The sequence below is a fragment of the Pteronotus mesoamericanus genome, unplaced genomic scaffold (genome assembly GCF_021234165.1).
Source record: "Pteronotus mesoamericanus isolate MK-2021 breed Mesoamerican mustached bat unplaced genomic scaffold, CSHL_Meso_final contig_20, whole genome shotgun sequence".
NCBI classification, from domain to species: Eukaryota; Metazoa; Chordata; class Mammalia; order Chiroptera; family Mormoopidae; genus Pteronotus; species Pteronotus mesoamericanus.
Window position 1 is genome coordinate 30,390,383 of NW_026555085.1, and position 13,657 is coordinate 30,404,039.

Consider the following 13,657-nt stretch of genomic DNA (forward strand, 5'->3'; position numbering starts at 1 on the left):
TTATTTTAATTTATCACTTTTACATTTCACAGGCACTTTATACATTATATTTTATGTACACTGAGTTATAATGTACAATAAATAGTGAATTGTATATAAATTTAGTTATTGTCAAATAAAATTAAATTATAATATACAATGATGATTATGCATTAATTATAAGATATTATTTTAATTACAATTAGTTTTATTATAAAGATGAGGAAAATAATTTCACACTTAAGCTTGAATAATGTTAACTTTTTTTTTCCTGGCCATGGGCTCACCCAGGCCTCAGAAAGAGAATGTTTATTGGAAGTTATTTTGACATCATTTTTCACACTGCTTTGCAGTCTTGGGACCATGGATGGAACCAGGATGGGAATCTTCTTGTGACTGTGGGAGAAGGGATATAGGTCTCCCCATACGTGGGTCTCAGCTGAGGACACTCCTTTGAGTGGCAGATGTGCTCCTCATAGAATAGGCCTTGTTGGTTTCACTCGACAATCTCAAGGCATTGCTGCACATGGTTCCCCCAAAAGCCAGCCCGCTGCCACCAATTGGTTCCCCGTAAGTCAGTCCGCTGCCACCAGCACCAGTGGTATTCACCACCGGGAGATGTTTGAGGTTCCCACTCTATCTTCGTTCAACCGGCACTCCTCGCCCTCCAGCAGTTTGCTATAGGGGGTGATCTCACTGTCCAGGGCCAGCTTGACATTCATGAACTCCTGGTATTCCAGGAGCTGCTGGGCCATGTCCGGACTGGCTCGCTGCAAGGCAGCCTCTAGCTCCTCCTGCTTGGCACATGCATCCTTGAGTGCTCATTCCCTAGGGTCCCCAGCTTCAGTGACGGAGGCCTCCAACTTGGCACGCTGGTTCTTGATGTTGTTGATCTCAGCATGCAGCCTCTGGATGGTCTGGCCTATCTCCGCAGTCTCATTCCAAGTGTTCCAGAGGTCATCCCCATGCTTTCGCGGCCTGGGCCTGGACGGTCTCAGACTTGGTCTGGTACCAGGTCTCAGCCTCAGCCTGGCTAGGGTTGACGATCTCCTCGTACTAAACCTTGACCTCAGTGACGACGCTGTCCAGGTCCAGGGAGCGGTTGTTGTCCATGGACAGCACAGCAGACATGTTGGAGATCTGGGAATGCAGCTCCGACAACTCCGTCTCATAGAAGGTCCTGAGAAGTTCAGCTCCTCATTCAGGGCATTCACCTTAGCCTCCAACTTCACCTTGTTCAGGTAGGTAACATCCACATCCTTTTTTAGCCACACAAACTCATTCTCAGTAGCCCTGCGCTGGTTACTTTCCTCTTCATACTTATTCTTGAAGTCTTCCACCACCACGTCCTGTGTTTTTCCCCAAAGATCCACCTCCAAGTGGCTCCCATTCATATAAGGGCCTCAAGCTCTTTCCGCAGGCCAGCAATACGGGCTTCAAAGATGCGCGAGAGGCGGCTGCCCTTGACCGACTTTTACTCCTGCAGCAGAGCACGCTTTGTCTCCAACAGCTTGTTCTGCTGCTCCAGAAACTGCACCTTGTCGATGAAAGAGGCTAACTTGTTAAGGGTCTTGATCTGCTTATGATCCTCCTGGAGCACCTCTTGGATGGAGGGGTCAATGTGCACCTGTGGCGGGGCCAGCAGGCTCTGATTGATGGTGACCTGGTGGATGCAGGGGCCCGCCGGACTCCCGGAGGCAGAGTGCACAGCCACGTGTGGCCGCAAGGTGCCCAAGCCACAGTGGCTGCTGCTGCGGGAGCCTCAGCGAGCACTGAGCTCAAACACACGTGGGCACAGCGCCTGGGAAGGAGGTGGAGCGCGTCCGGGGCACGTCAAGACCTGAGAGGTGAAGGCGGTGAATATACTGGCTGCACTGGGCTGGACCTAGCAGTGGGCGAGACAGAGCCAAACTCCGAAAAGTATTAACACTTTAGAGATAAATATTAAATATAGCATATCATAAAGTAAACTTGGTATGTGTTTAAATAAAATGTTAAACATTAAAGAAAATATTTATTTGGAGTAATTAAAGTTTGTACACTATATTCGGGGTTATATTCACATTTTGATTATATCTGCATAATTGATTGGAAAACGTGAACAAATAAATATACTTACGTATGAATAAATTGTTTTACTGACAATAAGCATTCATTAGATGGTTTAAAGGAGTTTTATTGAAATTTCCTTTAATAATTCAAACGATTTAAGGTAAAATGCTAATAAACTATAACCAAAATAACAGTATTATTGTTTAATTAAGCAAATAATTCTACCCCTCTCAAAATCTTTTATTTCACATATTTTAATATCAGTTAGCTTGAGTATATATCAAATATAAATGGGTTATTGATTAAAGTCCCCTATTGTTTTAATGTATCTGTATTGTTAAAACAAGTTTAAGCTTAAATGAACTTAACCTATTTTGAAAAATTTGAGAAGAAATAATATTACTCTGTTAGAAATAGAACTATTTTATTGTCTAAGAGCATTGTACTAGATGTTGACATTTTACAAATTCCCAAATACATAAGATTCTTCTGAATAGTTGTGCAATGACATGGAGTTCTTATTAGAGAGATATACAATCCTCAGTGACACAAACAAGTTAAAATCATAGTCTAATAGTATTGCTTATATACCATTATAGTCTATTTTTTTTCTTGTCTTAATTATCTATTAACTCTGTCTTAATGAATCCAAAGGAACTTCCTAATATATTTTATTCAATCCAAAAGCATCAGACATTATACATTTTATTACAAAGACTAGCTTTACTTTAAAAAATAATCAGATTTATACAAATGATTATATGCCATGCAACTGTTTGAGACATTTTTATATTGGAGAAATTTATTATCTAATTGATATTTCAATGTATCATTTGTGAAACATATTGTAAGTGTTCATTTGAGCTGATATGCTACAAAACATGCTTACATTTTAAAAAATTATTAATAAATAAAACACTTGATAACTGTCCATAGCTCACACTTAATCATTGTCTCTATTCAAAAATGTGTCCTTTTGGAAAGCAAATACTATGTTGGAGACTTAAATGTCACCCAAAATAGAAAAAAGCAGTAAGCAACTCTACAATCACCAAAAGAGATCAATTTTCCCTTTCTATTGAAATTGCTGTTTCCCAGGTGGTCAATTGCACTTGTCATCTGCTATTTTGGAAAATGTACAGGATTTAATAGATGAGGTATATCAAACTAACTGCATTAGGAATGTACCGGCTGTCAATATGGCTTCAGCCCAACATCATCTTTTGGGAAAAGTAAATTCCAAAATACAGACATTATACTATTAGTCTGATAGAATGATTATAAGTCCCACCATCTGTTGCACATTTTACGATTAATTGTGATTTGTTTTCTCTAAAAATGTACATTTTCTTTGTTATATAAGAAACAAGCCAAAATGGGCCATTTATCGTCTGGTAGTGACACCAGAACTATCAGTTTAAAGGTGCCACATATTTGCACAATAATTATCCTGAATACTAATTATAGACATTTATTCAAAAATATAATTTCATGCCAATTAATTCAATTTAAGTTTTATATGGATTAAACCTGTCTTTTAACTTTCTTTCCAAGTATTACTATGGTGTAAATTATGAAAAATGTAATCAAGCAGATGAATGCAAGTCAAATTTTCTGCTATAATTTTTATATATACCAGTAGTCTATTACAGATAGAGTGTTTATTTCATCGTCATAGGTGCTAGTTTATCATTTAAATTTAAACATTTTAAATTGTTTATGGTGTTCATTTAAATTATATTATAATTTTTGGAAAATGTTGGAAAAATTTGTATCAAACTGGTACATGTTATGAAAATTATTACTTAATAAATCTTTATTCCGATTATATTGAAATTATAATATGAACTCCATTCCTATTTTGATAGTTTCTGCCATTTCAAAATAAAAGAAGATACTCTTTTTCAAAAGTATTCAGGATGCCTTCAGGATCAAAAGATTAATTTTTACATCAACTTAGTTTCAAGGTAAATCTACAAGAAAAGTCTTAAATAATTAAAGACTGTTACCTACTTATTTTTGATAGAATAATTTTAAATCTCTCTGTGGAAAAGTTAATTAAATTATATTTTTACCCTGGTGTAAGTGCACTTATGTTTTATTTTCTTGGCATAATGACAATAACTTAGTATTTCTCTATTTTATGGTTAATATTATTTGGCATAGTTCTGGAAAATTACCCAATTTGGAATATCTAAATCTAAACTACCTGTATTTACATATTTTATAAATATGCCGACATTCTTGAGTTATAAAATTTCTTTGAATACTTTGGTCAATTGTAAAGACAAATACTTTAAATAAAACTCTAGAGTTCAGACAAGCAAATGGAAACATAAACCTAATTAGATAAAGACCTGTGCAGTTTGCAGGAATATTGCGTTCTAGTTATAATTACTATTGATGGCATTTGCATTATAACATAAAGAACCCTTTGGGTTCACATTACTAACTTTCTGTTCTATGACACCATGTTTCGGAAAGTCATTCATGCACCATTGGGCAGCTGCCTAGATTTGTGGGCATCTTTCCTACCACATGTATCACAAGAACAATTATTTTGGGGAAGTTTTTCTAATTTAAGGTAACATTCTCTGTACATTTCTAAAAACACAAATCCATATTTTTCTTAAAATGATAAAATTGACAAAACAATTATAAAAATTGAGCTATGAATCATTTTAAGTATATCTAATAAGTGCATTTGTTTATTGATCTAATATGTCCAGGTTTTAAAATACATTAATTTTTTAAAGTTATTTTTATCAGATATTAATCTCCAATGTGGACTGGATTCTATTATTCTGGTAGAAAAATAGAATGCATATGGTTTAGATTCTGCTGTGAAATTGCTAACCTTCTACATAGAGACCGTAGAGATTTTGACATATAAAAATCTACATGTCAAAGCCTATTACTGAATTATAAGGAAAACATTGATAGCATATATAAAAGTTTGAGAAATGAGGGCACAATGTAAAACTCTATCAAGAAAACCACTTGAATATGAATTTGAATGATCAGTAGGTCTCAGAATGACTAAGAGGAGCTGTAAAATTTTACAGACACACTGAGGAACAATCCTGTCACAGTTACTCTACTAAGCACCTTATATTCACCAACTATTTTAATATGTGTGTAGATTTTTGAGGTAGTAATGATATTTTTACACATAAAGAAATTAAATTTCAATGGAGTTAACTAAGTCCCTCTATAAAATAACATTAGTTTGATATTTATGAGGTATTGTGAAAGTTAAATGAAATTATTTATATGAAAACAAGCTAAGAAGGGATTAAGCTAAAAAAACAAAAACAACTCATGGATCTAAATACCACCCCCATGAATGGCTGTAAAAATCTACTCAAATGCAAAAATGAAAAAGTAGTGGACATTCATTCACTCAGTAATCATTGATAACTACATACTAAGCCCCAAGCACTGAGTTTGAAGCTAAGACTACCAAGGTAAAAGCCACTGCCACAAGGAACCCACAGCCTCCTTGATCAAGTAAGTAAATAAGCAATAATTGCATTGCACAGTGCTCAGTGTTATTTCTAACATAATGTCTACATGGTGCAGTGGGAGCACGCCCAAGGTGGTGATCAGTTTACCTTGTAATCAAGAATGGCTTCATAGAGGAGGAGACACACAGGAGGAGAGAGCAAGGCACTTTCAGGGACCAGGTAGTGTGATATGGCCGAAAAACAGGGTAACAGAGAGGGAGCTATGTGAGATGAGCCTAGGAAAGCTTTGTGTATCAGGTCAAGAGGTCATAGTGTTACAAAGTTAAAAATCTCTTGATTTATTAAGCAAGGAAATAAACAACAACAACAACAACAACAACAACAACTCATGGACACAGATAAAAGTATGATGATTGTAAGAGAGAATGAGAGGGTATGGTAGGTAGAAAGGTTAAAGGGGGAATAAATGGTGATAGAAGGAGACTTGACTTGGAGTAGTGAACATATGATGAAATATACAAATGATGTACTATAGAATTGTATGCAATTACATAGAATTGAATTGCATATGTAATTTTATGAACCAATGTCACCCCAATAAATTCAATTAAAATAAATAAATAAATGAAGAAACAAGTTACAAATATAGAGTATCATAATTTCGAAGAGTCTGTAATCCTCTATACAACTTGTTTTGGGTAATTGTGAAGTGCCTGATATTTTACAGTACTTGCAAGATAAAAATTATCTTTCCAGTTTCATATATATTGAGAGAAGACATGAGACTCTTGGATGAGAGACAGAGGATAGTTTACTATTAACCACAATAGTATTAACCAGAGAAACATCATTTTACTTGTTCCTTGAACACCAATTGTTAGTGTTATATGAAAGTGCCCTACACATTCAGAAGACTGTGTACAGGAAAGAAACCGTGGAATTAGCAAACCCTATTCTTAGATGTGAGCTACTAGCAAACATGGCCAAATTGTCATAAAGGGAGCTATCTTATTTTCCTGGACACTAGGTGAATCTGCTCCAGAGAGGAATGTTGTATTTTTCCATAGATGTTTGCTATAAAACATTTATGAGAAGATAGATCAAAACAAAAAAATTAGGAAGTCAGAAAAAATTGTCTCTGGGCTTCTATATTTATAATGATATTTGATATATAATAATAAATTAATAAATGTTAATTAGCAATATTCTCAAGGTCCTGTTAGAGGAATAAAATAAATAAAATAGCAATACCTATGATCATTGCATGCTAATAAAACAAAGTAGTAAATTATGTAGTATAATAGAGACAATATTTTAAATATTTAAATGTGTAAAGCATTTGTAGGATTAAGCTAAGAAAGTGTATGAAATAATTTAAATGTAAAATAACTCTTTTGGGTTGGAGTTATTAAAAAATAATATTTTGAAGGTCATGACTCAAGATGGTCTTTGTGGGTAAGGAAAGGAATAACAAAATAAGGTCATCTTAATACCAAGAGGTCTCTACACGAGGAGGTACAAAGAGATGTTTATGGTAGGATTTGAAGGAAAGAGTAGTTCTGACCCACTGAGGCAATGTCTGAGCATGAGTCAATAAGCATGCTCACAGTAATTGAACAGCAATTCATTTTTGGACTCTGTTTAAGTTTACAACCATGGAAGTTTAATATTGGTTTAGAGACTGGGTGGAGATGAATCTTCAAATAGTAAAACTTCTGATGTGGCTTGAAAGAACTTATAGGAATTGGCCTGAAAACAGATTTATTCCCCCTGAAATCAAAAGATGGTTTGAGCACTTGAAGATATAAATCAGTGTTTTATTTGTTTGCCATATATTTTCTAATTTTCACATACACAATCTTCTATACTTTATGTAAATGCCAGAATGGTGTTCTGCTTGACACTATAGTAAATACTTGATTTAAAGGCTTTTTTGTAGAAGAAAATTGGGGTAAGGCAGGAGAGGGATTAACATATAAAATTATATTTAGAATTGTTTCTTATTTAGAGATGATTTACGTAAAATGCATGTTTGTCTCTATCTTCATACTTTGGATGACTTTTATGAAATATTTAGAGGAGGTATAATTCAGGATGAAACATAAAGACTAAAACCAAATTTAATAGTCTCAATAAGAAATGTGCTAATGGAAGTCAGTAAATAAATCACATATCCGAGAAGGTTGGGAAGATTGCGGAGGAGTGAATGGGAGTCACGCTGGCCTCCTCCCAAGACCAAACTGGAATTGCAACTAAATAGTGGAGAAATCACCTGGAAAACAATGGACCAATAGAGGGAGAGGAGCCTTGGAGCCGTGGACAGACATTCAACTCTCACACATCCCAACGGGCGAGAAGTGCAGTGGAGGCTCGAGAGGGTGGGCTGGGTGCCCACGGGCACCAGCACCAGAGGGACATTGAAACGACCAGTTAGCTCCCCCTGAGAAGAACAGGGTCTGAACCATAAACAGAGACCTCTAGATTACAGCAGCTGAACCAGGAAAACACACAGACAAAATGCAACCCCAAAAAGCTTAGGGGCACTCTCTGCCAGAGACAGGCAGCTGGGGATGCAAAGAGACATATAAAGGGCCAAAGCAAAAATTTGCAGTGGCAGCCACCCTCCTTGATCTCTGGGTAGAGGCAGCAGCAGAGTGGGCTGGTGCCTGGGAAAAGTTTGGTGAGAAAGACTTTGTGAAGAGACCTGACACGGTGGCAGGTAGAGCCCTGGTGATAACTCACCTCCCACTCTGCAGCTACCACTTCGTCCAGGCATAAGGGAGTCCATTAACCTGCCTTTTGTGTGCTCCACACACAGCTTGTGCACATGTGAGCTGGGGGCCTAAGTGCAGACAAGCTGGAAGAAATAGAGGATCCCTAGCCAAAGGGGTCACACAGCTGCATTGAGAGCCTAGAGGAGAGACTGGAGACGGAGGCGTTGGGGAAAGAATGGGAGGAGGAACCGCGGAGTCCCGACTCCCTCCCCTTTCCATAGTCTCCATTGTTGTGCATGGGCAGACCACGCCTCCCAAAAGCCAAAAGCTGAAAAGCACACAAGAGACAGCCCAAAACCACCCGGTGCAGACACACTGAGTGGCGAGCAAGGGTTGGCGAGCTCATGTGTTGACCCGCGACCACGGGTGCTGGCGAGGGCTCCCACAGGTTGGCACCCAAGGAGCCTGCGAGGGAGTGCACAGATCAGCGAGGGCAGGAGTAAACCAGCACCCATGAGAGCCTGCGACTGCAGAGCGGTCTGCAGAAATAGTGGATCCCCGCCGAACGGGTCACAGAGCTGCCCACAGACCCAGAAGGAGAGACTGGAGACAGGATTAGCCGGAGAGTCCTGGAACTGACCTTCTCCCATTTCTGTAGTCTCCATTTGGTGTGGGCAGGCGACGCACCCAAAGAGCCAAAAGCGGGGAAAGCACGCAATAGAAGACTCTAAACTGACAAATCCCAGGGTGCCCACCAGGCACGGGCACTAGATGAGTGCATGAGGTCGGGCCAATAAGCACCCAGGCAGGTGCGGGATCCCACCAGGTAGGGAAGCACGCTCAAGGAGCTGGCGTGAGAGTGCAGAGTGATACACAGAAATAGTGGATCCCTGGCTGAAGGGGTCACAGAGCTGCCCAAAGCAGGAGTCAGACACAGACAATAGACTCCTAAAAAGCTCAAACAAATGGCCCAAGGTCATATAGGGTCAATAACTGACATCATCAGAGGCAGGGCCAGAAAGAAAAGCAAAGAAAAATAAATAAATAAATAAACAAACAAACAAACAAACCCGCCTACTACTATAGAAGTTTAATCCACAAAGTCAGGAAATCTAGACAGGTCAATTGAAGCAGAAGCAAAAATAAATAAATAAATAAATAACTTAATAGACTCTCACAAAAATGGGAAGAAAAAGAAGTTCCCCCTAAATGAGTGCAAAAGGGGACTCCCCACAGAGAGAGCTCAATGAAATAGAGGCAAGGGAACTATCAGATACTGAATTCAAAACAATGGGTCTAAGGAAGCTCAATGAGCTCAGCCAACTCAAAGATAACTTTGAGAAACTGCAGAGAAACTATCAGGATCTTACAGCAAACTATATCAGCCTGGAAAAGGACATAGAAACTATCAAGAAGACACAAGAGGATATGAAGAATACAGTAGAAGGAATCCTTCTACTTATACTTATTAACTAGAAAATTTTAATATTTCCTAGTTAAAATTTATTTTTAACCCTTGAATCAATACTCATGCACTTTTATGATTATTCAGACATGTGCTATGTAGCAAAAAAGAGTGGCCTTTTGCTTAGGTTCCCAGCTGAGGCCAAGGAGATGCTCTGTCTTCCTGTCTTAGGATTCATGCTATAAACAGTATCATTTTTCAGTATATTTAGTGTCACATTTTTTAAGTGATTTTTCTCCTTTAAATAGCTCCCAAATATAGTGCTAAAGTGTTGTGCCTTTTGTTCTAAAAGCAAAGGAGCTATAATATATTTTACTGATAAAATTTGTGTGTTAGATATGTTTAATTCAGGCATGAGCTATAGTGCTACATCCAAATAAATAAATATCTCTTCAAATTATAATATTTAATCAAACTGTTTTAGATCTTTTGATGTACAAGTCTACTTTTAGAAAATTATAAATGTAAAATAAAAAGAGACATATAAAAGTTATGGGTAAGAATATGCATTACAACATCAGTCATTATGATAATATAATATAAAAAGCAACTTAAATATACCACAATAAAGGAAAGGATATGCAACATAAAAAACAGATGTGTGATTAAATAATTTTCTCAGAGAACATTTTACAATATGGAAAGAATGAATATATAATGTTCATTTTACAAAGAAGGTCACAACATTACATGTTATGGAATACGAATTTTGTTAGAAAATAATATCTGTATAATATTAAGAAACTGCCATATTTATTATTACATGTGACATAATAAATAGTGTTTAAGTGTATCATAAATATAAGGACAATAATGTTCTTAAAGTTAACTGTTGTTATCTCTACACACTGTGAATTTTAAATTATTTTACAACTACAATATATTTTTATATTTTGTTTTTGTTTCAAAGAAAATGTGTTTATTTCATAATAAAATTTTATATAAAGTATTTGGAACACAAGAAAATATTTTTAAAGTGTTATATTGGCCACATTTATATTTGTTTTAAAATATGCTGTATCATGTATATGAAACTCTGAAATACCATATTCTACTTTCATAATAATAATAAAAATAAAAGAAACTTACCTAGTTTAAGTAACAAATTTACTTATTAAACCTGACAGGGAAACTGTAAAGTAAAGGCACATTATAAACCCTGTGGATGTCATGGCAGATCTGATATAAACTTTTTAAAAAATATTGTTACATTTGTCTGGTTCATAGTTTCAAAGTCTTGACTAGCTGCACGTTTGTACATGACTAATGTTAAGCCATAAAGTGTAAGCCATCAGTTTGGTTATAACATGTTTCATAAGAGCATGTGATATTAAATAGTGAATTGTATCTGAGAGACACTGCAAACTCCAAAGTCGATGCTGTGTTTGTTTGGTTTCCACTTATCATTGAAAATGCCTGGAAAACTATATCAATTTGATAATCCAAGAGATGTTGAAGAACTTCAGCAAAATCTACTTGAGTCTAATGATGAGAATGATAAAGTTGAATGTGAAAATGAAAATGATTTAGAAGATGATTATGTGGAAGTTCGTTCAGAAGATTTGGGTACCAAGGAAAATATTTTTAGTGAAGAAAGTGAAGATGAATTAGACATGAATGAAATGTATACTTTTTGGAAAGGATAAAGAATCAAAATAGAGGAAAAATCCAGTAAGAAGACAAATTAGAAAACAGCTGCAGAATATTTTGTGTCAACATCCGTTAGTTTGATGAAAAACTTACCCACTTAGAATACCTCAAAGTGGAAAAATTAGCAGCTGTGAGAGACATTTTCTCAGCATTTGTAGAAAATTGTAAATTATGTTACTCTTTGGGACATAATATAAAATTAAAAAAAATTACCTGGATTTAGAGGCAAATGTGAGTTTAGGCAATATATTCCATCCAAGCCCAGTAAATATAGTCTAAAATTTTTGCTAGGGTTGATTCAAAAGTATTTTACACAGGATACCTTGAAATATATGCAGTAAGCCCAACAAAGTTCCTGACTTGATTAGTAATAAACCAGCAGATGTAATCAAGGGACTGGCAGAACCCATGAAATCATCAGAATGTAATATTACAGTAGATCACTGGTTCACTGATATAAATCTTATCTTCAGGTTAAGAGAAGTAACTTTCATATGCAGATACTGTTTGTAAGAATAAACCCCAAACATCCCCTGAATTTGTGTCTTCTAAAAACAGAAATGAAAAATCCAACTTATTTGCTTCTGGTGCAGATTGTACACTTGTAGCTCATATATCCAAAAGAGAAAAAATGTAATTTTAGTTTCAAGTATGCATTTTGATGATGCCATAAATTTAGACTTGCAAAAGCCTGACATAATAGAATATTACAACCAAATTAAGTCAGGAGTTGATCAACTGTAGACCAAATGATAGGTACATATAATGTGGCCAGGAACACCAGAAGATGTCCTATGGTTATATTCTACACAATTTTGAATATTGCAAGAATAAATACTCAGACCATTCATATGCTGAACAGTAATGTGAAAATAAGGCACAGAATATTTATTAGAAATCTTGTAATGCAGTTAGTGTCAGAACAAATGAAAAGGCATTCAGAATTCGCTACAGGTGTGCAGAAGCATTTACACCTGAAACTTCATCAACTTCAAACACAAATTGAAGGAAATTCTAATGACAACATGGATACGGGTCCCTCGACAAGCAGGGAAAAAAAAGATGTGTTAGGTGTTGTGCATCCAAAACGAGTCGCTTATCAAAATACTTTTGCAAGTGTTGTGAAAATTATCTATGCCTTGAGCATAGCAATATTGTTTGCAATGACTGTTAGAAATGCTTTGTAAAGACAACTATTGAAGATTCTGATTAATTAAAGACATTTTATTGGTTGTATTTTTCAGCAATGTCCATGTTTCTATTACTTGAAAAGAAAAAAATTTATTCCTTATGTTTTTATATTTCTTTGTTTAATAATTTCTAGATTGTAACTGAAAATAAATAAAAATGTACTTTATATAAATATCATAAACACAAATTTGTTTACTGTTTTTATTTTTTCTCACTTCAGCACATACTGGTAAAGAATGTATCTCTCAGATACATGTTACTTATGCAATAATTTTTTTGGTCACAGCCTCTGCAAGGTAAAATATAAATGTTAAACATAAAAGGAATAAAGTTTCTAGTCCTATATTGCCAGTGTAAAACTGTGCCATGTTTACCATGGAAAGGTAACACATAAATATGAATTTATGGGATTATTTATTACATTTTCCAGAATTTTACTAATGTGTCTTTAGAGAGAGAGAGATGAGAAAACTATGGGATTTCTTGTAGAAGACATGTAAGTTTTCTAGGAAATTCTAAGGAATAGAAGCCAGGTATGAATCAGAATGTTAACTAAGTGTTAAGTTAAGGTAACACCAAAGCTTATTGACTGGGAAAAAAACAGGTAGGACAGAAGGAATTACTTTTAGTAGAGGATGTGTAAAATAGGATTAGAGCTTCCAAGCCTTAAAGTCAACTCTTTGACTCCTCTTTGATTGATGCTAGAAAGTGCTGAAGAAACTGAAGCTTCATTAAAAGCAGTGACTGGATATAGGAGAAGTTATCGTAAGAGAAAATGGAAATGGTAATATTGCATTGAGTTTGGGGCTGTACCAGTTTATCCAAAACAAACAGTTTAGGAATATGATCCATTGTGTCTTCCTTTGACATCTTTATTTACCTATTTTTGGAAAGTACATTTTAAAAATTATCCCCTTCTGAATTAGAAATATCAACTCAGAACTTTTCATGAAACCACTTAAAAAATTTATTGTTGAATTCAATAGAGAAAAGAGCTCTCTTGTTTTTACTATTTCGAAAGAACACCAGCTAATCTGTACTAAGTATGCTCCATGTACCAGACATGGTAAATTCCTTACATCTATTAATTCATTTTAGTCTTGCTAACTACTTTACAAAGTATTTATTTCTGTGTGTTA

General features: G+C 35.6%; 1 pseudogene; it reads right to left on the reverse strand.

Annotated features, from left to right (window-relative positions):
* Nucleotides 1-414: 414 nt before the first annotated feature.
* LOC129066852 (keratin, type II cytoskeletal 7-like) lies at nt 415-3,336 on the reverse strand (annotated as a pseudogene).
* Nucleotides 3,337-13,657: the final 10,321 nt, after the last annotated feature.